The sequence below is a fragment of the Urocitellus parryii genome, chromosome 2 (assembly GCF_045843805.1).
Source record: "Urocitellus parryii isolate mUroPar1 chromosome 2, mUroPar1.hap1, whole genome shotgun sequence".
NCBI classification, from domain to species: domain Eukaryota; kingdom Metazoa; phylum Chordata; class Mammalia; order Rodentia; family Sciuridae; genus Urocitellus; species Urocitellus parryii.
Window position 1 is genome coordinate 163280638 of NC_135532.1, and position 26798 is coordinate 163307435.

General features: G+C 33.3%; 1 protein-coding gene across 1 annotated transcript in view; it reads right to left on the minus strand.

Moving 5' to 3' along the window:
* Zbtb20 (zinc finger and BTB domain containing 20) overlaps positions 1-26798 on the minus strand; it is a 780801-nt gene that overhangs the window by 540362 nt on the left and 213641 nt on the right. The window contains exon 3 of the mRNA XM_077795340.1: positions 7003-7042. The gene's annotated coding sequence lies outside the window, so the exon portion shown is untranslated. The remainder of the gene's footprint in view (positions 1-7002; positions 7043-26798) is intronic.

The window sequence follows — 26798 nt, forward strand, 5'->3', positions numbered from 1 at the left end:
TGAAACAGCCTGATTTTGTAAGAACGTTTCCCAAATCATTGGGTACAGCACATTTACAGAACATGCTCTTGGGATCCGGACTTCGCTCCAAACCTTGTTTGTACAAAAAGGGGCCAAGCAGCTGGGAAATTCTGGAGTGGAGTGTGTCCTCATTAGTTCCCATCTGCCACCAGAACTCAGCTCATGGCAAGTTTGGCTAAGTCCTGGTGTACTCAGGTCCAAATGTGGGTCAGTTTTAATTACACTATACAGAATTCAGTGTGCAGTTTTTAAATCCTTATTATACAGCACAGAGGAATGGGCAGCTCTCCAGCTAATCAATTTTTTAAAAGTACATATATAAAAATTTTAAACCAGGCTAGAAGACAGTGGGTGGAAAAAAACCTTATAAATGAATACAAGGGTTACTTTAGAGAATTATTAGTGAAATTGGGTCATGAGTTGGTTTCACTTTAAAACTTAAATGTGAGAAAAAAAATGTTTGTAAGATGGAAAATTTATACAAGATACACAATGCCCCCTGTTCCTTAGAGCAAATGAGTAACAATAAGGCTGTGGCCAGGTGATACACCTACAAGAGCACTAGCTTGTGCATAAACAGAGATTTTGTCATTCACACCCATCCCCTTTCAATGTTTATCACTGTGGCAAGAATTGCATAAAAGCAAAAAACACAAACTACCTGGTAAAAGTGAAGGTACAAAATAAGATGACGGTAGGAGGAAAGAGAGAGAGAAGGATTGGGGGGAAAGGAGAGCAGAAAGCACATGTGCTGAGTAGCAGACTCTGAGCATGACTTGGCTCTCAGTGCCATCCACATAAATGGGGGCCAGAATCAACTCATGCAGTCTATGTTCAGAATTCATCCTGTCCAAAAGCTTCCTCAGGTGCAGGAGAGCTTAAACACTAAGCTTTCAAAGACAACTGTCAGCAAAAAACAACAACAACAAAACATTAGGAGTGAATTTGTAGAATTTGTAGGCATTCAATGATTGGGCATTTTGGCAATAAAATAATTTATATAATGTACCATTTTTAAAGGGTGAAATGTGCTTTGGCACAGACCTAATAATAAAACAAAACAAAAACCCAAAACACAATCTTAAATATTCGAAGTATTTTTTCAACTTTTGACTTTGGACTTGTTATGAAGCTTATCCATTTAAAAAGCAGCATGGAATACTGGGTTCAAATGCCAACATTTAATATTTACTAGCTGTATGACTGGACAAATTGCTTATCTTCTCTGACATGCCATTTTATCACCTGGAAAATGAGGGAAATAACATCTAACAAATGTTATAAGCATTATCAATAATATATATAAATGTCTGGAATATAAAAGTCACTCAAATGTTAACCATTAACCCAGTCATTATGTATCAAATCGCGCCCTACACCCCAAAAAAGTGCTGGAATCCTAATCCCCAGTACCACAAAATGTCATTTTATTTTGGAGAAGGCAGGCCATTTTAGACCTAATCAAATTAAAATGAGGTTATTGGGTGGACCTTAATACAATATCACTGATGCCCTTATAAAAAGGGAGATGTCTGAACACTGAGACACTAAAGGAGAAAGACAAAGGGAAAAGACAGCTAACTACAAGTCAAAAGGAAAGTCCTGGACCAGATCCCTCTCTCTCAACTCCCAGAAACAACTACCCTGCTGATTTCAGACTTCTAAACCCAAGAAAGGATGTGTCTATTTAAGATGCTTAGTTTGAGGTACTGTGGTACACCCTTAAGACTGTGATAAAGCTTTAGCATGCTGATGCCCAACTAAGTAAAAATTTAACTATCAATGTCTGTCTTGATTCATCATGTCAAAAACTGTTGATTTGACATTATGTACATCACCTCTATAACTTTTGGTAAGTAATGATCAGATCCATGTTCCTAGTGCTATTCTCCTTACTTTTAAGGAATCCTTTTCTGATTGCTGTTCAAGAAGGTACTGCTGCAACATAAGCAGCCTGGCAGAGGAAAACGGTTTACTATAATTTAGACCATCTAGATTTCATTAAAGATAATTAAGGGAAAATCATACATATAAATTCACAAATCCTTTCTCCTGTTAAGGGAGTTTGCGTTGTAGGGCATCACAATATTTTACCATGCTAATTTCCTTCTCAAGAAAAAAGAAACCTTATATAGCTATCTAGTCATTGGCACTTAAATGCATTAAACTTGAAGCTGCTTAGATTGTGACAACCTTGCCAAGAGAACCATATTTAATGAAAATATGGGTTCTTTGAGAGATTATTTTTAAGAGATTGGTTTTGAGGGCATCTGCTTTTCAAAAGAGGGGTGAAAGCTATCTGGGGTTGTATCAACAGAACTTCCATTGGAGGATATTCTTCCATAGTAAATGAACACTGAGGTGAACACAAGCATAGCTAGAAATTATGAGTCTACATGATGAACTGAGATATTCCACAGTATTTATAAAAGCCACAACATTACCAAAATTAACTGCCAAAGAATGAATACCAAATTTCCTTCAAATTCCTATACTGCCTATTATAACAACTTAATATTTTAACAAGAAAGAGAAAAATTATCATGCAGAGAATATTAGTAAATATTGCACTCCAAATATGAATTTTGGAGCTCAGATTTCAGTAGTCAGTTAGAATTCAAAACTCCTAAGTTCAAACATGATCAAAAGAGTTAAAATCCAGATATTCTAAAAACATCATTAGCATTTGAGATGTTGATCTATTTAAGGCATTCATAGGCTCCTTTAAAGCATGAGCTCAACTAGTAGATATTTTCTTGCTGAACCTAACTCATCCTATTTTCCTTATGAAGAAGCCAATGTCATTCACAGACACAAATTAAAATATTCCAATCAATTTAGATGAAAGTAATCTTAGCATAAGAATACATGGGAAAGAGAATTACCATATGATCCAGTATATATATATATATATATATATATATATATATATATATATATATATATATACCACTTCTGGGTATATATTTAAAAACCACTGAAAGCAGGTTCTCAAGGAGATATTTGTACACTTGTGTTCATAGAAGAATTATGCATAGCCAAAATGTGGAAGCAATCCAAATATCCACTGACAGATGAATGATAAGCAAAATATGGAATATCCATACAATGGAATATTATTCACCCTTTAAAAAGGAGGAAATTATGACTTGTACTACAACATGGATTAACTCTGAGGATATTACACTAAGTGAAGTAAGGCAAATACAAAAACATAAATACTGTGTGATTTCCCTTATGTAATTAACAGAAGTCAAAATCATTTGGATGAAAAGTAGAATGGGAGTTGCCAGCACACAGAGGGAGGCCAGAATTGGGAGTTATTTTTAAATGTGCATAGCATTTTCGTTTGACAAGATTAAAAAGTTGTGGAGATGGATGATTGTGATGGCTGTACAACAGTATGAATGTATTTTATACCATTCAACTAAACATCTAAAAAGGATTAAGATGTTAAATTTTCTGTTGTATTTGACCATAATTAAAATTTGGGAAAAATGACAAAGAGAATATATGAGAGTCTTTTATATTTAGTATACTGATTGACAATTTCTAAAATTTCTTCTAAATCCATAAAAGCAGTTGTAACTTTGGGCAGAATTTTGGAGGCAATCTATGCAAAAATGTTCAGACTACAATGTCTACTCCCAGACATTGGATGGAACTCTTCAGTATCTTAGAGCAGTCTTCATGTTGGTAGTAGTGGTGGTGATAGAAAATTTAGCATAGCTAAGACTTATTGAGTATTTGCTATGTGTCAAACAATGGATTTTACTAGTAGCATGTTATCTATCTCTCAAGACATTAAAATATACGGTAGATAATGTTTCTAGTTTCACAGATGAGGAAACAAAAGAACAGACATGTGACCAGTTCCATACTAAATAATAATTGGTGATGCTCAAAAGAATCCTCTTGACATATCTTTGTCTTTCTCTAGACTGGTTGATCGTTGAGAACAAGTACTTTTCTTATTCATTTAGCCTGTCACTGTGTCGAGCAAACAGTAGACACCCCGTTTACCTTATACAGTAAAAGAAAGACAGGAAATGAGGCCAGGAGGGAGGATGGAAGGAGGAAAGAAAGAAATTATATTTAGGCATGCTATGTTCTCAATAAATGTGGATTGACTTCCTTTATTTCTTTAATCCTGAAGTCACACAGAAACCTGCAATTAGGCTGAGAAATTCTAGGGCTTGGCAGTTTATCTTTGAGATTCCACACAGTTATTCTGGTACAGACCACTGAAGCAGCTGCTAATATTTGTCTGGTTTAATGATAAATATTCTAGCTAATACATATGGTGGCTTAACTGTTAAATTCTCATGTTGAGACTAATATAGTGATACAGCTTAATCAACTACACTAGAATCAGAAGGAAGAAATGATGTCCATGATATTGACTTCTTGCCCACTGGTTTAAATTAAGGGTAAAAGAAAAAGTGTTCCCAGAGGAAAGGTACTTCCAAGCATAAAAGTGCTCATGATTATCATCAGTCAATGGTAGAAAAATTTTTGAAGCCTTAACAAGATGTTTACCTACAGTAGTTATTGCCTCATTTTGCAACATGGGCCATTCTTAGGAGAGTGAATCACGCTACCAAAATGGAACTCTAGAAGTGCCTATCTAAAGCAGGTCTTAATGGTTCTCTTTGAATTTACCTTTGTATGACTTTATGTATTTATAGTTGGAATTTGGTGTATAATTAGAAACCATAATTATAAATATGTATACAGTAAATAAAGGATACATTATTTCTGTTTAGTGAAACAGCTACAAATGTTTAATATGTTCTGATCTTACCTAATCGAGAGAGTCAACACGGATTTTATTTTTTGTGTTTTAGTAGGACAGAGATAAGGAGAGGAAGAAAGCAGAGTGAGTGTTCAGGAAGGTTAGGGCATTAGTCACATAACACAGAAGATTTGTTTATCCCTATGCTGCAAAGAGTTTCCAAGGTGACAAGTAACTTAACCATTAAGGCCTCAGCCTTGTGTGTATAATAGGGATAATAAAAAGGCTTTTCTCATTCTGAGTAAAAATGAATAAAAAGCAAATATTATTATTCTAATTCTTTATAAAAATAACAAAGGATCAATTCTGATATATTAATGTCTCATTTTAATAACAGGATTTATCAGTATTTTCATCTCTATCTATCCACCAGTATAAAAACTAAAGTAAGTCCATCAAGGCTTATCCAAAATGTATAACAAATAATAAGTTTTTAGGACACTATCCCTCTATTTCTAATAGAACAGCAGAAATGTTTTATTCATATATGCATTCATTCAACATTTATTTACCAACTACTATGTTCAAGGCATTGCATTAAGGGACTATGGCCAATACTCTTTACTTTTGTATCTCTATTCTTACTTCCAAAGAGGTTAAATTCATATCATGGTTATTTATTAAAAGAATTCTAAATGGATCAATGAAAGTAAAAAAAAAATATCAGCTTCAAGAAAGATTTCTGTTACTAAATGTTGATAGGAAACTGTTAGTGTTTTATAATAGGTTAAGGAAAATAATGCAAACTGTCTGAACAAGTTTTTGCTATCTGGAATATAGGACTACTGAATAAATTTACTAAGTATTTCATTTATAGAATTTTATCTAGCTAGTATAAAATGTGGCCTACAATAGCTTGCCTGTGTTGAAAATACAGATATTTGTCAGAAGATACAAAAAAAATTAACAAATAATAACAATCTCACCACTAGTAACACTTAGGAAAAATACCAGGTATCTAGCATTTGATCCAAGGATAATATCCAATTCTCAAAATCTGCATCTGGATTTTTAGCCCCTTTTCTAGGACTGCTGTTTAATTTCACTTTATTTCTCCCTCACTTCTGCCCCAAATGCAATAGAGACATGCACAAATCAAGAAATCATCTTACAATATACCCTTAAATTTTCTGAATATTCCCCATGTGTCCACTAATATCCAAATGCTTTCAAATCTGTTCAGCTAAATGGATCAATAACTACATCCAGCCTCACATAGTGGGGCTGCCAACATAATGAAATCGAGCCAAACACAAAATGTCTCTACCAGGACAAAGATTATTATCAACACAGTCATCACAGTTATCTGGAGAGATCTAGTCTCCCAGGTATGCTTTGAAGATGCCAATATACACATTATCTAGGGCAGGGCAGTCATGTATATATGACTATACACACACACACACACACACACACACACACACACACACACAGGATTCGGAGGAAATATTTTGGAAGCCCAAATTAGTGAGTTTTAAAATAAATGAATGTACTAGTTCAAGGTCTACATCAAGGAAGTATCTTTCAAAATCATAGTACAAAAATACAAATACATAACAGCAGAATCAAACTGCTAACAAGCTTCTCTGTGCACTTACTCATCTGACACAGCTGCAAGCAACAATTGAGCAGGTGCAACCAAGCTTTTGAGAATTCCTGCCTGTTGCCCAGGAACCACAACACCGCACGGTTAAGATTTTAAACAGGTGCAAACATTTTTTTCCCATTTGTCTAGTGCTTGAGACAGTGCAGCAGACAGTACATCTGCAACCACTCCTTACCTAAAGCAACCCCCATGGAAAATGAATTTGAAAACAGCAAAAAAGTTTGAAAAACAATAATGTCAAAAACACAGTAGTTCTGTAACAGTCTGTTCCCACATCATCAGTTGCTTTAATAGTTCAGTTCCATAAAATACTATCTAATCTTCAAAGATGAAAGCTTTGTAATTAAAATTATTCTGCCTCATCAAATTTTATAAATGTTTATTTGATTCTTACAATAAAATGAAATACAACATATGTATGAAATATAATGTTCTTTGAAGCTGTGAATATCTGTAAGTAGAATATTAAAAAATTAACATTTTCATATTAGGAAATCTGTAAGAATTTTAATAAACAAAATGTAGTAATTTTTCAGTTAATACACAGATTTACTTAGTTATAGGTAAATCATATACATACCTGCTATGGGACACAACAGACTTGCAATTTATCTGGTACTCTGAAATGCAAAACAAATATGTCATATAAGTAAAATTAAATTACTGAGTCACATCTAGTATCTTTGTTGAGACAATTTATGCAGAAAAGTAGGAAAGACTGCAGTGAATAGAAAAGGTAAATTATATATGTATATATATATTTCTCATCAGATACTTCAGATCATACTAAATTCATGTGTGTGAATACACACAAATACATATAGCCTCTTAGAAATGTTATCAAAAACAGGCACCAGCAAGGGACTGAGACTCACCATGGCCTCTGAAACGCAAATGCTTTCACTAGAGGACGAGGCAAACACTTAAAAATGATTTTTTTTTTTTGGTATTCATCCAAGACTATTGCCTTCCTAATACAAATATGACTGCTGCTCTCTAAAATGAAACTACTCTGACTCATTTGCTCTCAGTTTGGCTAGAATATTGGTACGGAATGAAGGTGCTTTTGTACAGCAGTCCACACACAAAAAAAAATGCATAAATAAACATAAGTAAATTTTGAATGCTCATTAAAATTGTTACAACAGAGAAGAGAAATGAGACTGATTGATACAAGAAGGAATGTTAACACTACATCAGATATAATGCCTAATGCCTCAACCCAAAACACTGACTGACAAAACTTCCAGTGAAGTAGTTATCAATATAGAAAACTAAGTCCAGTTTAAACAAAAGTATGTAGTTTATAATCAGAACCAAAAAATAATTTGGTTTAGGAGGAAACCATTGTAAGCTGCAGCCTCCAAACTGAATTCTCTAAAGCAAGAATTCCATAATTCTTTCTGAAAGCAAAATACAGTATTTAATTTATATATTTCTGAGTATAGTTGTCAAGAACAACATATTAAAGTGAGTATTTCTACTTGACAACACTTGCTTAAAAGTACAGATAGATAAATGATTTTGACACTGGCTTAATGAAATAGCATCATATATACTTCCAATGATAGTGCAAATTGTAAGTTTCTAGAAAGTATATACATATCAAGACCTCAAAGTTCAAAATTTTCACTCAGTAATTTTAGTTCCAGGAATCTATCTTATGTAATATAAAAACAATAGAAATATCTATAAAATGATAATTTTATGATAGGGTATTAATTGCATAGACAGTATGAAATTATGTAGATTAAAAAATTAAAAACACAAATACTAAGGGTGATTATATCTGGATGATAGAATTATGGGTGTTTAAATTTTTTCTTTTTATTTTCATATACAGTTAATTACTTTTATCATAGGAAAATATAAGTTGGAAAGTTAAGGGTAAAAGATAAACTTATAAAGTGCCATATGGAAATCATAAATCTAACCTTCCTAAGAGAAATAAATTAATTCAATCACACATAAAATCCACTAGGTGTACCTACAGTGAGAAACACACTCTCATTGCTTCCTCATAGGGGTATATTCAGGTTCTTTTTTATCCCACTGCTTTAGAATCTACACCAGTAATTCAATAACACATTTTTAATCATCTCAGTAAAACTTCTTAATTATGCAGAGTGAAATGATGGCAAGAACAATTTAGGACTGCAAATCTGTTCAATCTAGTACAGACTAATTTATTCACCAAGCCAACAACATTCAATGAGCATCTACTATGTGTAAGGTCAAGTTTGGCACTGTGATACACTAAAAGATAAATTAGGATACAACTTATCTTCATCATGTTAGCAATTTAAAAGTGTTAAAAATATGAAGAGATAAACATAATACAGTTCAGGGAATTTGTGAAAGATCTGATATGTTTTAAAGCAAGAAAATACATGTCAGGTTTATTCTTTTATTTAAGATTGGACAAAAACTTATATTTAGGTAACACTGAAAAAAGATTCAGACTTATTAGTCTGTATCACTTATACAATATACTGGTAAATTATTTTAAATACTTAAGCTTTTCTTTATGTGATTTAGTTTTTGTTAGTGGAAATATAATAAAAAAGAAGGTTAAGTATAAAGGAATATTGATCCCATCTAGGATGCCAGAAATGTAAGATTGTCTCAAATATACACAGCCACATAAAACACATGCACAATTATTAACAGACTACAGTTATTTATTGGCAACAAAAGTAGATAAATTAGTTACTTGTTAATCCTGTATAAAGACACTGTTATGACAACACTACCAGTTAGACAAAAGGAGATATGGCAAACCCCTTTGGTTGTGCAGATAAATTGATACAGCATACAGATTCAATAGCAGGTCTATTCTTTGTGATCTATAGCCATAATCTTTGCCCTTCTGAAGTCAGTGCCACAAGATGGTTGTGAGGTTGAGGTCCACAAGGTCAGCCTGTGTGAAGTGGTGACAAGCACTAAGAAAACCTATTCATGTGATCAGTGACCCATAGACCAGGCTCTTTGAGTTCTAGGCAGCCGTAGTTATGATGTAGGGTAACAGTTAAATGCTTAGCTTTTGCCATCAGACAATTCTAAAATAGAAGTTCAGCTGCTCCTCTTCAATTTCTGATCTTGAACAAGTTATATTTTCCCTGTCTATAAACCATGATCATGTTACCTACCCTACAGGGTTGTTTTTGCAGAGATCAGGGTCATAAGAATGTAAAAGAATTAGAACAGTTCCAGCCATTAAAAAAGAATTTATGAAAAAATAATTATGATCACATTAAGCTGAGAGGATAAACTAATCAGGTGGTAAGAAAATAAAAACTGCTTGCTCACAGTATCATCCAGTACCTCATCCAAGCACCAGTCCTGTACTGGCTGTTCACAGGACATGTCTGAATCAAGAAGCACTCCACAACAAAGGTAACAGCCCCCATTAAGAACTCTAACTTTAAAGTATTTTTAAGCACCATTCCCATCACTAGGCAGTAGGATCTAAATAATATGTGTAGTTATATTGACTGACTTTTCTGGATGAAAATGAAGGATCATTAGAAAATATTTAAATATTTCCTAATTTACAGAAACAATCAGAAAAAGGAAAGTAAGGAGAAATAGATGTAATTACTCAACAAATTCAGACCAAGGTGTCATGGGCTCCTTAGCAATCACATGTACACAATATCATTTTTCTATGTATTCTAAAAGGACCTGAAAATGACTGGAGTTCCCACATAATATAAGTTTGCAAATACAGTGAAGGATACTACAGTCAGTTTTTCTCCTATGGCTTGTAAGACAGAAACAGATATACACTGATTTTTTTTCTATATTTCATTTCTGTTTTGATCTGAAGGACAGCAGAAATTCCAAGTTGTTAAATGATATGTCTTCAGATTCTCAAACAGATTATTAATACCTAGAGGTGTTTTGGTCATGTGGGATGAAGTTACTATCAGTACCATTATACATGGAGATATCCGATCCTATGGAATGTTTGTTGTTTTTGTTTGAAGACTAAAAAACACTTCCCCACGACTAATGAGCATCCTAAGGAACATTTTTTTTGGGGGGTGGTACCAGGGATTGACCCCAGAGGAACTTAACCAGTGAGTCACATCCCATTCCTTTTTAATATTTTATTTAGAGGCAAGGTCTTGCTGAGTTGCTCAGGGCCTCCCTAAGTTGCTGAGGCTGACTTTGAACTCATGATCCTCCAGCCTTTTAAGAAAAGCCTGTGATGCAATGTAATATTATTATTATTTGTTGTTGTTATTATTATAGTTTTTATATTATTGACTTTAATCATGAATAAAGCCAATTTTATTTTTGAAAACTGAGTTGTCGTAACTGCTGTAATTTATTTGAACAAAAAGTACTATAAAGAATAAGAGGGAGCTGGGGTTGTAGTTCAGTGGTAGAGCTCTTGCCTAGCATGGATGAGACACTGGGTTCAAATCACAGCACCATATAAATAAATAAATAAATAAAGGTGAATTCTTTTAAAAGGGAGTAAGAAGAATTATAATTTTTAATGTAGTCTTGAAAGACTAGTTAATTATGATTTTTATGTAAATTACTGAGTTAGAATAGCCCTTTTGTGCTTAAAAACTATCAGTTTATCAAAAAGAGGAAAATGAAAAGCAACAGTTATCTATTTATCCACACTGTGAACTGGAAACAAATAAAGGGCAATAAGTAAAAAACAAAATTCGTAACAACAGTCACCGGTTAGCAAAGGCATGATTTGTCTATCCAGATAAATCACAATAAAGCTATAAAATGTATGAAAACCAAAATTGATATTTTTTAAAATGTGCTAAATTTGAATTTTCTAATATTGATGGCCACTACAGTAAAACAATTTAATATAAAATTTTATGTGTAACGTTAAGAATTTGCACTCTTATCTAGAAAACTTGACTACAATACAATGGATGCTTTGTTTAATAATCAACACTTCACAATGTATTAAGAAGGAAATCAATGTTGTTTCTATAGATGATTTTGTTCAAACTTATCAATGAACATTTAAGAGCTACTTAAATGAACATTTAAGAGCTACTAAGTAAAATGACCAAAACCAAAATTTATGTTAAGAGTTTTATTTTCAAAATACTGTCAAATTGAATTATGATTATTGAAATGAATTATTCCCAAGAAATGTGAACATGTCTACTTGTACATAAACCTGTGGTCTTAGTTTATATGCTACCTTTTCCAAAATCTGATTTCTATTCTTAAACTTGTACTAATAATCATCACATTGCATTGTAATTGTCTTTCACAGAGTCTATAAACTCGAGGACAAGGGTTTTGTCTTATTCACCTTTACATTTTATTCCTTAACATAATATCTGATGTGCAGTAGGTATTCCTTAAATATTGGTCAGAGGAATCCTGAGTGAATTATGTTGCCATCTATTCTTGATGATTAAGAAAATTCACATTGCATAAAAAATTAAGCAATCACATTCCTAAACAAACTCCTTCCAATCCTTAAAGGACTAAATTTCCAGTTTCTTTTCTTGTGCATTTTCCTCCTGCTTTTCATCTTTAAAAGTTCAAATCTCAATTTTCAGAATCTGTGTCCAAATGTTCACACCAGGTGAGAAAACCTAATTGACTTGTGCCCACAATGGGCAAACCTACACATTAACAGTTATATAACATACTAGAAGTTATGACATAGAGTTCATTGAGCTAATTCTTCAGTACCTTAACAGGTCTCTCTCAAAAAGACCTTCTCTGACTATAAATCTTGAAATAGATCCCTTTGTTATTTTATTTATTTTTTTTATTCGTGTCAAATATAACAGTTTAAATTATCAGTATTGATTTATGTATTTATTATCTCTCTTTCCAAATTTTATATTAGATAGAAGCCATGTAATTTTTGTTCTGCATTCTATACAAAGGGTCTAGTTTAGTGCCTGATATATAATAAAGAGTATTTGTCAGATGCAGGAGATTAGGGGTAGCAGCTTCCATTAAAAAAAAAAAAACTAAAATTGGGTAGCAAACAGCTACTCCAACTGATGTTTTCTTCTTATTCCAACTATCTAACACATGGAAACCTAAACAGTATGGTAATTTTACTGTAAATTCCATTCAATCAAAGGCAAGCTAAGAAATTTTTGAAATTAATTCTTGGTAGGTTGAGGGTAGAATATATAGGAAAAGCAATAAAATCATAATGACAATAGCAATCATTTCTAATCAGAAATTTGAGGCTTGAATTCCAGCTTATTAGCTATGTTTCCTAGGGAAACTAATAAACCCTTCCTAATATTCATATTCATCATATGTAAAATGATAGGCTGTTATCTAAACATTTAGGTTCTTATATTGATTCAATGGGATTCTATATGAAAGCACATGATAATATAATTTATGTTATTTAGAAGAAAGGGCTCACTATACATTAGTTCCTTTACACTGGTCAGTCAAGGTCTGCAGAAAAAAAAAAGACCTAATATTACCAAAAATCAAGGATCAGACATTTTAGGTAGGGAATAATTGGAGAAACAAGGGCTCAAAGGCAGAAAAACAGTAATCAGGTGTTAAGGACAACCAACTTTCAAAAAAAATGTTTACTGCAGAGTCGTAGGACTATCACAGCAGTTAGACATGGGAAAAGATTTCAACATGACAGAAAAAGAAGTCTAGCTTTTCTCTTGAAAAGAGCTTCTCCTTACATAAATAAAACAATTGCTACTATTATAATTGGGAAAAATCAACTTAAATGTACATTAAACACACATACTAGAGGTTTAACATTCTTCATATGACTTCACATACTAGAAACACAGACTGTGTAAATATAGCTATAAACTTTATTATTTACTGATAAAGTAAAAGCATATCATTCTCCATGTACTGCCTGCAGAGGTATAAAAGGCAAATGTGTACTTGATCATTAAATTACAAGGCAACAGGATATAAACTTAGGGTAAATCTTTGCATTTTGTGCTTATCAGACAGTTCCTACTAATAATGGAAGAAAATCTTGGTACAGGCTGAGTATCCTGTATCCAAAACACTTGGGACCACCAATGTCTCAGATTTACTTTTTTTTATGTTGGACCATTTGAATATACATAATATGATATTTTAAGTATGGGACCCAAGTCTAAAAACAAATTTCATTGTTTCAAATACATCTTATATATGTAGAATAAAGGTATTTTTATACAATATTTTTAGTGTGCCTGTGTTTTGACTGTGTTTAGGTGTGCGGTTTTCTATTTGTTATCATGGTAGAGCTTAAGAAGTTTCAGATTTTAGAGCAGTTTGGATTTTGGATTTTCAGATTACAGATGCTTAACTTTTATCATAAAATTTTTACCAGAAATTTTTTCATATGTAGTTGCTTTCAGGAGTCAAGTTAATTTACTCAAACATATTAGCTCCCTTATTAAAATTATTTTCTGTCTAAATCATTATCATGTATGTGAATGTGCATGCATGCCTGCATTATTCAGATAGTTCTTAGAATAAATCTTAGATGCACTACATATCAAAAGTAATCATAATTCTTGGAGGAATACTTCCTGGTGCCAAAAAGCCTATCAGGAATTCAACTGTATAGCCTTTATCCACCAGATGTGGGAAACTACCTTTTTAATAGTCTATACTCCTCCCAGACCGTGGTCATCATGAAGGCTAAAATACTATCAATTTTGTTTCTTATATCATCATCACCTAGTTCAGGGACACACAACACACAGTTATTAAAGATTTCATTCATTTATTTCAATTTCAGTACTTACGACGTATTAGGCATTATTCAACGTGATGGACTTACAAGTAAACAAAGTAGATGAAGATTTCTAGCTTATGAAGATTTTATTTTTCTTTGAGAGTGATTACTGCTGTTTAAAAATTCTTTAGCAAGGATATATATGGAATGATAGATAATGTTCCTTACTAAAGAATTTTTAAACAGCAGTAAAGGGGAAAGGCATAGGCTGAGACTTAGAAGTAAGGGTTCAAATTTTATATAGTGTTATGATTTAGATTTGGAAGGTTCACAAAAAGCTCATGTGTTGAAAGCATGATCCATAGTGCAGCAAGATTCAGAGGTGGAGCTTTTAGGTAATGATTGGATCTTAAGGGCTCTGACCTCATTAATTGACTAATCCATCCATAACTGAATGGAGTACTGAGAGATGAGACTTATTTGGAGAAAGTAGGTTATTGGAGGCATGCCCTGGAAGGGTTTATCTTTTCCCTGTGCACCACCCCTCACACCCTCATCCCTGCTCCCATGAGCTAAGCAGCTTTCCTTCACCATGCCCTTCTGCTATGGCATTTCTGTAATGAAACTGTCCAACCATGGACTGACACCTCTGAAAATATGAGACAAAAAATGTTCTAAGTTGTTCTTGTCAGACATTTTGGTCACCATAACACAAAACTGAGTAATACAGATAGGATGATTAATGAAGAAATTATTAAAAGATGACATTTTACTGAAGTCCTAAATAAAAGACAGTGAGTTAATGGCTCGCAGCAAAGGCATTTAAGCCAAAGATACAGGAAGTACAAGTTTATCAAGCAGGAATATGCTCCTTTATTTCCTATAAAATGTCAGGCTAGATTCACACAGAAATATCACTATTGAAACATTGAGGGCTTAAATTAAAAAGAGAAAACACACACACAATGTTTTAAATGTTTGATCTCATGAAAAAAAAATAATAAAATTCTAAGAAGACAGAGACAAAGCATTTGGCATCATTATGAGGCTACTGTAACACCCCTTGGAGAATTTCCAACTCAGCAATCATCAGGGAACCATAAGTGGAAAAAACAGGTTTTCAATAACTGCAATAATATAGAATGGCAACCTGGAATATCTAGAAGAAGCAAATCCACTTTAGCAAGATACTTTCAACAATGATACTTTCAATCCATGTGGGAGTCTCATAGAAAAGCAAACTCCAATGCAGAGCTCCAAAAACAAAAATATCAAGTACATCAGGAAATGTTCTTCATCAAACACTTTAAATTAAATATGAGCATTAAGTTAAAAAATGAACCCTTAAGAATTGAAGTAACAGAATATTAACCTCAAATTTTTGTGGGAATATGTTAAGAATAATAAGAAAAAATTTTAAATAAAAAGAAAATGTAAAAAGTAATTATGAAAACAACATATTTGATTAGAAAAGATTTATAGAAATAAATTTGTCATTAAATTAATGCTAAAAGAGACTACAGTACATTAAATGTAGCTAGAGGATAAATTACTGAACTGAAAGATAATTTTAAGGAATTTATCCAGGATAAAATGAGAAATAAAGAAAATATTTTAAAAGATTAAGAAATATAATCAAATTAGAAAGCTGTAACACATGTTTAGTACTTGAGAATGAGAAAATACAGAAAAAAGCACAATATCTAAGTAATTATGGATCATTTCCAGAGTTAGTGAAAAATATAAAACCTCAGATGCATAGTGCACAAATGCCAAGTGAAATAAAATAAATACAAATCTATATATATTACAAAACTATAAAATCTATAACACTATATTGTTAGGAGCCACAACAAAAATATTGATATAGGCACCTTTGGATTTTATGACTGACAGCCAGCAATTCACATTCATATGGTAATTGGACTCATGCTGTGTAGCTGGGCCCATTTCAGGACTCAGGTTACTCATGTCACTCTTGTAATGGGAGAGTTCCCATTGGCTGGAATAGGATGGTAGGAGGGTGTTCCGGGGGAAGTGGAAGCCCCCCCCCCGGCTCAGGTAGAACACACACGTGGCGGACCCACCTGTTAGGGGACGCACACGGCCTCTCTCTAAATAAAACTTTGTCTCAGTTTGACTGGCTTGTGTTTTTGTGCCCAACCGGGTTGCAAGATTGCAAGCCCGCGTGCACTGACAGCTCAGCAGGGAATCGCTCAGCAGGGGTGCCGCAGGCAGTGCTCGGCAGCAGGAGCGGGACTCAGCCGGCCCGGGGCCGGGCAGTTTGCGGCATTTTGGTGGCCCTGTACGGGGAACGCCCAAAATTTAAAGGTGAGTAATATCGCTAGCCCCTAAGGAAAGGCGACAGAATGGGTATTTCTGTTTTGATTTATTCTGCTTTTATTTCAGGCTCTCTAGCCTTACAATTTTTTCAAGCGAATTGGGAAAAATGGTTAACTCAAGGTTTGAAGTTATTCGGCCCTGAGAGAGAGAAAATTGACATAATCATTTTCCTCCTCTCCGTTTCTGTTTCATTCTGTTTTGGCTTTCTTCTATCCTATCTTATTGGGTTACGTTACCTTTATAGTAGATTAGAATCTAGTAAAAAACAAACCGAAAAACTGTTAAGTAAATTGTTAGAGGTCCAGGCCATGGCAGAAAACATATTAGGTCAAGCAAAACAAAAGGTCTCTCAAGCTAGTCAGATAGAAGAAAATTTGAACAAGGCAAGCTCAGGGAAAAAACGGTCGTCAGATAGGGAGGCTGCTACTAACTCCGTTCCACCACCAGAGGGCATAATTCAACCAACAGCTTTACCTGCCTCCATAGATGATGAACGGAATCCTGAGGCGGGACCCCAAAAACTAGCATGCCCTGTAGTTGAGCAGGGAGAAGAAAGAGAACGAGCTTACCGTGCCTTAGATTTCAAAATAATAAAGCAATTAAAGGAAGCTGTAGCAACCTACGGCCCGGCCGCTCCCTTCACAGTCAGTATGGTCGAATCTATTACCAGCTGGAACTTAACACCAACAGATTGGGCTAACGTGTGTAATTCTGTGCTAACACAACTTGCCTGGACTATGTATCACCTGTATGCATTGTGCTCTATTTGTTGATACAGCGAACTGGTAGTACTAAATATCTTAGCCGATGTGTCACCAGTGTTTCCAAAGGAGCCGTCAATTGGCTTGGTGTCTTGGCAATTCTGCGTCTTTCTCCCTTCTGCTAGTGATGGTCTGATTTTGGGGGCCAACAGAGGTGAGGCAAGAACCTCACCCCCCCACTGGTGCATAGGCCATTTACACAGGTATGGCTATATACTGGACCGGTAGTCAGTGACGGGTATGATTCGGTTACAGTGGTATCAACCTAAGCCAGGAGACTGACGCAATAAGGTCAGTTTTCCCATGACGGGTAAGAACCATATGTGAATTGGACATACCTAACAGGCACGGTCCCTAGCCACATTTGCCTGTTGTTTATTTAAACAGAAGGGGGCAGATGTTAGGAGCCACAACAAAAATATTGATATAGGCACCTTTGGATTTTATGACTGACAGCCAGCAATTCACATTCATATGGTAATTGGACTCATGCTGTTTAGCTGGGCCCATTTCAGGACTCAGGTTACTCATGTCACTCTTGTAATGGGAGAGTTCCCATTGGCTGGAATAGGATGGTAGGAGGGTGTTCAGGGGGAAGTGGAAGCCCCCCCCCCCCCGCTCAGGTAGAACACACACGTGGCAGACCCACCTGTTAGGGGACGCACACGGCCTCTCTCTAAATAAAACTTTGTCTCAGTTTGACTGGCTTGTGTTTTTGTGCCCAACCGGGTTGCAAGATTGCAAGCCCGCGTGCACTGACAGCTCAGCAGGGAATCGCTCAGCAGGGGTGCCGCAGGCAGTGCTTGGCAGCAGGAGCGGGACTCAGCCGGCCCGGGGCCGGGCAGTTTGCGGCACTATATCATTCTGGATCCAACTGTAGAATCATAAACCACTCAAGAGTGTAAGACAATTTAAAGTGCATGGTAGAAAAGTTTGATAAGCAAACCAAGGGACAGCAACACAACTTAGAGATTAGCAATAGCAAGAGACAGAAGAGAAAAATGAGAAGTTCTGGTGGTCAAGATCAGCTGGAGCTGCAATTACAGAAGACATGAGATTGTCATCAGATATGTCATTCAGGCTGACCTTGGAGAAATATTTTCATTTCTTCTCTCCTTCTATCCCTTAATCAATCATTAATTATTAATATTGGCTGAACCTCTGCAGAAGAAAACAGATTTGTGGACCTAATAAATTCAGATTGCAACAAAGGCAACAAAGTAGAATAACACAAAAGAGTAAATCTGAGAGCCAAACAGTTCAGAATTTCTATAAATATTAAGACAAAGAGGGAAGCTTGATTATCTACAGGGGAAACTCAACTAAACAATTAGCTGACTTCTTCAGAGCAACACTAATATACAAAAAATAAATAATATCCTCACAGTACTAAAAGAAAATAAATACCTTGAGTTATACATTCAGCTAAACTATTACGAAAAAGTGAGAATGAAGTGCAATTTCAGGTAAAGATTGTTTGCTTATCATTGCCTGCATTAGAAGAATATTAAAAAATAATAAGTAAATGTAACCCAGAATAAAATATTAGATTAAAAATGAGAAATAAGGATACTGATAGTGGTGTAATGGTAAATATTCAATAAATTGATTCCTTAAAAACATATGGCAAAGAAACAAAATACTCATTTGTAGTGTTAACTGAATTCAGTGATATAAGTTCTCCAATCAGGCTAATTTCAGCTACAAAAATTGTGTAACTGAATGTGAAGTTGGAAAGAGATACACATAATTAGCTATTGCTTGTTACAGCTCACTAGTCAACACTAGCTCACTAGTGAGCTCCATCATATCACTGGATATGCCACTGGTGTGGCACTACCTATGAAATCTTGAATAAGTTTTTAGTATAAAATATTAAATAATATCAATTATTAGAATGGATATAAAAACAAGTTAATACTAATATTAGATAAACTAAGATGTAGGATAGGGGCAGGTGTCATTGAAAGAACAGAGATACATGGTCAAATAGAATTATTAAATAAAGGATGATTATTAAATATTTAAAGGTCATTATTTTTAATTAGAAATTAAACTATAATATATGATCTTTAAGAGAGTAGTGAACTTGAGCAACCCCAACTATACAACAGAGGATAATAAAGAATGAAAAATTAAAGAAATAGCATATTAACAGGAGGAACAAAATAAGTTTTTAGTAGTGAAGTGTATAAGTAATCACAATAAATAGAAAGCAATTAAATTTCTGATTAAAAGTAATAGTTTGGATTTTTAAAATGTCAGTGGCATGCTCTCTACAGGAGAGAGAGCTAAAATATAATAAGAATGTTTTCATGAAAGTACAGGAACAGGAAAACTGAAGTAGTTATATTAAAGTCCAATAAACTGCATTCTACATAAAAGAATTATTAAGGAATAAAGATAGTCATTAAATAATAAAAATGAAATAATTCATCAATAAGATTTAATAAAATGCCTCTCTAAGCATCTAGTAGCATGAATATAAAATATATGAAACACAAAGAGCAAACTTCTCAGTCATAATGGAAGGTTTTACCATATTTCTATCATTAAATGCCAGAACAAATGGCCAATAAAAAAGTAATAATAATAACTTAGCAACTCAATAATGTAATTAACAAATAATAAAGCTCTAATAAAGCTATGCATCTAATGATTATAAGATATACATGCCTTCCAGACATGCATGGAAAATCTACAAAAACTGATCTTATATCAAGCCACACAGTAAGTTTCAATATACACCAAAGAATTAGAATCATTTTATCATCTCCCCTAAACATAAGTTAATTTAGACCTTAACAAAAATATGTCCCTTTACTAAAAATGTTCCAAGGATATAATTTTTAAAACCTAAAAAAGTTATATATAAATCAGATCAAAATTAATAAAAATTTGAACATTCAAATACATACAGAACTGAATGAATGACAATGTATATAATACATACCAAAACTCATGGAATGTAGCTGAAGCAGTCTTAGAAATAAATATCTTTAAGTTACACCAAAAAAGACAAGACATAAGTTAAAACTAAGTAACACTAAAAAATGTGGTAGCAGAAAATTAACAAAATAATTAGCAAATATAAGTGAAATAAAGGATACAAACATAAAGATAGTCAACAAAATAAAATGTTATATGTTTTTGAAAAATCTAATGCAGTGGATAAATCACTGGGAAAATTAATCATTAAAAGAGAAGGTAAAATAAACAATCTTAAAAAGAAAAAAAGGAAAAAATCAATTTGGACATTTAAAATTATTACTGAATACCATGAACAACTTTGTGTCATTTTAAAACTAAAATTAAATGGATAATTTTGCAAAAATATATGAGTAATTCAGGAAGAACTAACAAATCTAAATAGTTAAATGCACGCGCGCGTGCACACACACACACACACACACACAATCAGATCCAGAAGGATTTAAATATAAATTATAACAAACCTTTAAAACTCAGTTAATATCTACATTAAAAAACTGGACTGTACAAAATAATAAAGCACCTCATTTCTTGTATAAGATCCTTGGATACTGACATCAAAACCAGATAAATGATTATAAGAAAGGGAAACTATAATAAATAAGAGTAAGAAGAGGCACAAGCCAGCAGAAACACTCAGAAAAATAAAATATCTATCATTAATTTAGCTGCTATTAAGTGATTTACTAAGTTTATTATTTGTTAAAAAATAAACTGCATTTTTTATTTAATTCAGTATATATATCAGCCTTGTGAGGTAGTTTTATCTTCAATTTTATTATAATTTTAGTGATGCTCAAAGAAAGGAGATGGGCTCAACCCCATAGAGTTAATATGAGGCATAGATTGATATACTTACTCATATAATTAAAGAGTATGCTCATACATACAGGAAATCATGCAGACTATCTAACCAATTTAATTTTGAATGTAGCATAATTTTTTATTTCTAGAAATTTAATTATGATATTCCTAGGCATTATTTTCTTCAAATTTACTATGTTTGATGTTGATCAAACTTCAATATGTGTCACAAAATTTGGAAAGTTTTTACTTCAATTTTAAAATATTTATTCTTGTTCTTCAACTATTGATACATTAAACTTTCAATTACTGTACACAGAAGGTAAGAGGTTGGCTAGTTAGCAGAATAAGAAGTTCCTGGTTCAAATTTCCCACCATACCAACAATAATTTTAGAGCTCTGCATGGAAACAATGTCCCATGAAAACATTGGGATTCAGATAGGAATCTGTGAAGCCACCATGGAGCCTAAGATTTAAGAATATCGGGCTGGGGTTGCTGCTCAGTGGTACAGCAGTTGCCTAGCATGTGTGAGGCACTGGGTTGGATTCTCAGCACCACATATAAATAAATGAATAAAATAATGGTCTCAACAACTACAAAGTGAATTTTTTTAAGAGAGAGAGAGAGAGAGAGAGAATTTTTTAATATTTATTTTTCAATTTTTGGTGGACACAACATCTTTATTTTATTTTATATGATGCTGAGGATGGAACCCAGTGCCCCGCGCATGCCAGGTGAGTGCATTACTGCTTGAGCCACATCCCTAGCCCAACAAAGTGAATTTTTAAAAATATAAAAATTTCAATATGAGAAAGTTGAACCACACCCAGGTGGCAGACCTGCCAATGGTAGTCTCAAATCCAACCTCAGCACATTTCCCTGAGAGTTCATTACAACTCTGTATTGCCTTGGTCCTGCTACCAAAACCATTTAGCAAGAGACTTTGGAGGAGTCAGGTACAATTAATGCCAACTTTGGTCTTAGTGTTGATCCTGAAAAGGTTCTGGAAATTGGGTTCTACCTCCTCTCAGCTACAGTGTGAGAACAGTATGTCATCATAATAAATAAATAAATAAATAAAACAATCAGATTAAAGAAGCCCAACAATGTGTAGAAATACATAGATAGTTAATTAAATTAAATTTTAAAAATCATGAACAAAATGAGAATTAAAGAAGTAGAATCATAGAAGAAAACTAAATAGAAATTCTGGAAATGAATATTACAATGACAAAAATTTTAAAAAATTCAACAGTAAGCTTCAATATACAATTAAATCATGTAAAGGAAAGAACTGGTGATCTCAATGATGGCAATTTAAAATTATCCAATTAGAGGAAAAAACAGAAGATTGAAAAAAACAAAGAATGCTTAAGGGGTCTATATGACAATATCAACTGTATGAATACAAGAATATGAAAGTCTCAGAGGAGAAGAGGTGCAGAGAAAAAAGGAAAGAAATATAGACTGAAATATACCAAATCTTGGGAGGGAAATGGACATCTATATTCATGAAATAGTAGACTTCAAGAGAGATCAACCAAAAGAAGACTACTCCAACACAAGTTATAATCAAATTGTCAAAAGTAAGTAATAGAGAAAATCTTGAAAGTAATAAGAGAAAAGATAAATGCCACATATAAGGAAACGACAATAAGACTATCAGTGATTTCCATTCTCAGACCAAGGTAAGGGGATTCATCCCCATAAAATATGCCTTACAAAAAATGCTAACAGAGGTTCTTTGAATGTAAACAAAAGGCCATTAAGTGACAAGAGAAAAAACATGAAAAGATAAAACTAACTGGTGAAAGTAAATATACTGTTAAATTCAGAACACTCAAATATTATAATGCTGGTGTTTAAGTAACTTTTTATTTTAGTATTAAGGTTTAAAATACAAAAGTCAAAAACTAACTATAATAATTTGTGAATGGATACACAAAAATAAAATTTACAAAATATGATATTGATAGAATTAAATGTGGAGATGGGAATAAAAGTAAAGTGTAGAATACTAATATCTAAGAGAAGTTCAGTTGTACCCCCATACTCATGCAGCATTATTTACAATAGCCAATATATGGAAAAAAACTATCCATTGTGATTTTAAAAACTGACCACTATAATTAAAAAATACACTTACAAAATTAAATATTATTGAACCACAAAAGCAAGGAAATTCTGCCATTTCCAAGAACATGAAAGAACCTGGATCACAATATAAGTGAAATGGGGCAGGCATAGAAAGACAACTGATGTATGGTGAACTCACATGGAATCTAAAAAGGTTAAAAAAATAAAACTTCAAAAAATAAAATTAGGATGGTACATTCTAGGGCTTAGGGGTGAACTAGTTCTGGGTATATGATACACAGAATGGGTGGTAATAGATACAGGAATTAATTTGATCATGATAATCATTACTAAATGGATATACTGAATCATCACAATGTAAACATTGAATGTACATAGACTTTGTCAAGGGAATATTTTTAAATCAAAAATAAATGAAAACATAAATGAAATTGTACTTCAGGTTTCTGATGCCCTACTGTTTGTTTTTGTTTGTTTGCTTTTTTGTTTTTGCTGCTTTTGAGATTGGAGAATTTCTATTGATCTACATTCAAGCATTCAAGTTTACTGACTTTTCCTTCCAACCCACATCTATTATGCTCTTGATATTATTAGGTAATTCATATATTTAATAATACATAGATTTTTATTCTAAATCCATTTGGTACCTTTTGTATTTTTTTTCCTTTCTCTGGTGGGATTTCCTATCTTTTTATACATTTTGACCATTTTTTCCTTCCCCTCATTAAACACAATTTTAAAACTGTTATGAATTTTCAAAGTTGAAATTATCAAATTATGGGAGACATAACAATCAATGGATTAATGCACTGATGGATTATGGGTGATAACTGTAGACAAGTAGAGTGTGGCTAGAGGAAGTAGGTCACTATGGGTGTTCTCTGTTTCTTGTTGTCATGTCCAGATCCACTTTCCTCCAGCATGCCCTTCTACCATAACTTATTCCCAGGGCTGTGGAGTCTGCTGACTATCCACTAAACCTCTGAACCCTATGCCAAAATAAACTTTTCCTCTTCTACATTGTTCTTTACAGGTCTTTTGCTCACAATGGTGCAAAAACTCACTAAAAAAAAAAAAAGGCTTTCTTTAATTTTTTTGCCTCATAATGCCAACATCTAGTGATTATGGGATTGCCTTCTGTTGATTTTCTTCACCCATGATAAAGGGCAACATTTAAATAGGGTTTTATACTTGAAGTAATTTTGGATTTTTTCTCAGACATTGCTGATATTAATGGGAATACTGTATACTCTGTTAAATTTAGCCAAGTAATGCTGATATTTTTGTTGTTGCAGGCCATCATCTTGGCTACTCTCATACTACAAACTCTGACTGTTGAGGTTTCATTTTGTATAGTTTTCAGTCCATCCTGCACATGTGTGGTTCAGGGGTGAGCCAAAGACTTAGGTAGAGTTAATACTCACAATTTGAGCCTCTCCATCTCTTTATCTTTCCTTTCTGTATTACCCCTCATTCTCTAACTGTAGGTATCCTGCTTTTCAGGGTTTCTTTCAGAATTTTAGTATGTCATGTCACTACAATTGCTGATACCCTCAGGAAAAGCCACAAAAATGTGAAACTCACCCACCTCATTCCAATTTTTAATAAAATTTTGAATCTCTAATGTTTTCATAATCTTTGTCATCCTCAAAAATTCTCACATAGTTGTGTTTTGTTCTGTTTGTGCCCAGTTTATAGTTTTGGGGTTTTTTTTGCAGGTTTTTTTGTGTGTTTGTTTTGCCTGAAGTTTATTTTTTTCTACAACAGAGCAAAAAAACCTGTCTTCTTATTAGTTCTGGGAATAGAAGGCTATAAAGAAACAGAAAAAAGAAATTTCTAAAAACATACCAAGAAATAGTGTTTTTAGTGGAGTAAAAAACTAGAAACATACAATCTGCTTCTGGAAGAAACTTGGACAAAACAGATGAAGGAGCAATGAATCAGGCAAAAAATAGAGTTACAGAAATACCCGCCACTAAATAGATAAGAATGCAAGTGAAATTTACATATACCAACTTCTCAAGAGTTTCAGAAATGAAAATCAAAACACGGGTCAAATGCTTAAAGACCATAATTCTTCATCAAATCACATAAGTAAAGTGGAAGAAAATAATTCTCTGTCCAAAATTTTTTGCCAAGATTTATGGTAACTTATAACATACTTCAAGCTTGAAAAATTTTCTCAATAATAGACAATGATTACATTTTAAATTAAATTATAATTTCTGAATCAAAAACAAGCACACACTCATATATAAAATAAAAGTGAAAGCACATCTAATTTATGGATAAATGTAGAGACCATACACCTCCATCACTTAAATGTTTTCTGGGTTGATGCATTATAGGACATGGTAACCTCAAATGGTAGGAAAAATGTTATTTAAAACAGTAATAATGTAATCTCTGCAAGACATCCATCACTTGAAATTATTTCATTAGACAGTCTTCTCCTGTGATATACCTCTATATATAATGTTGTTATATTATAGTGAAAAACATCCTCATCATTAGAAGGTAAAATTCTACCAATAAGTAACTATGAGACTTTTGAACAGTCCCTTTATCCACCCAGGCTTCAGTGTACTCATGTAAAATATAAGGTTAGACAGAAAGCTTCTACTTTCCAATTGCAACATTCTACACAAATATCTTATTTCTGAATTCTTCAATGTCTGAAGCCTTATTATACGATTTCTGCAAAATAGGTCTGGCAAATTCCTCTGATTTCAGGTCCCTCCAAATAAATAAGTAAGTAAATAAATAAATAAAGGCTTTTTGGATAGCGAGGTTATATCTTTAATAAAAGTACAGAATAATAATAATAATAATAAAGCAGACCCCCTTCACACATAATCTCAAGCAAGTTGTTTAACTGATATCTGAAATTGTCTTTCTTATGGAGATAAGACATTTGTTTATATTAGTACTTCAGGTGAGTGGGAATTTTTTTTTAAATAGATTGTGGTAAATTATCTTAAATTTGAGGACTAAGCAATAAGACTTTTGAATTTCAAGAAAAAAGATGCTAAAATATTGTCTTTTAAAATTCTGAGAACTATAGATCTATCGTATAAAAACTTCTGCTCAGAAATGAAAATCAGGGTAAGTAATACAATGCTTTTTCCAACTTCCTGGGATGACATTTATTCAAATAAGCTTAACAAACATTTCTTAAGCACCTGGATAGTACAAGGTACTATGCTGTCCACTGTGAGATACTTAGATATAAGGAAGAATTTTGAATCTGCTTTTAGGTAGTTCATAATCTACCATAAGTTAAATGTACTAAAATACATATATACATGAATAACAGTAATATATAGTGGGAAGAAGCAAATACTATGAAAGAGGAGCAGAGAGAACCCTGTCCTTTGGGCAGTAAACTATGCTACTTTGAATCACATTGCAGGAGATTAGTAACCACATAATATGAAGGACATAACAATTAGCCTGGGAAGCAGGAGTAAGGATATGGATCAGGAAAACTAATAGTCAATTGAATATCCAACAGGAGTCCACCTGGAAAAATAGGATCTAATTTCTGAGCTAACAGCAAGGACCCAAAGATGGTTCTGTAAAACTGGGAGAGAGGAGAAAGAAAAGGAGTATTTTGTTATGGGAAAAAAGGTACTTCCTGGATGACAAAACATCAAAGGCAAAACTCAATCAGAAGGAATTCTGAATGTTCCCATTTCATGAC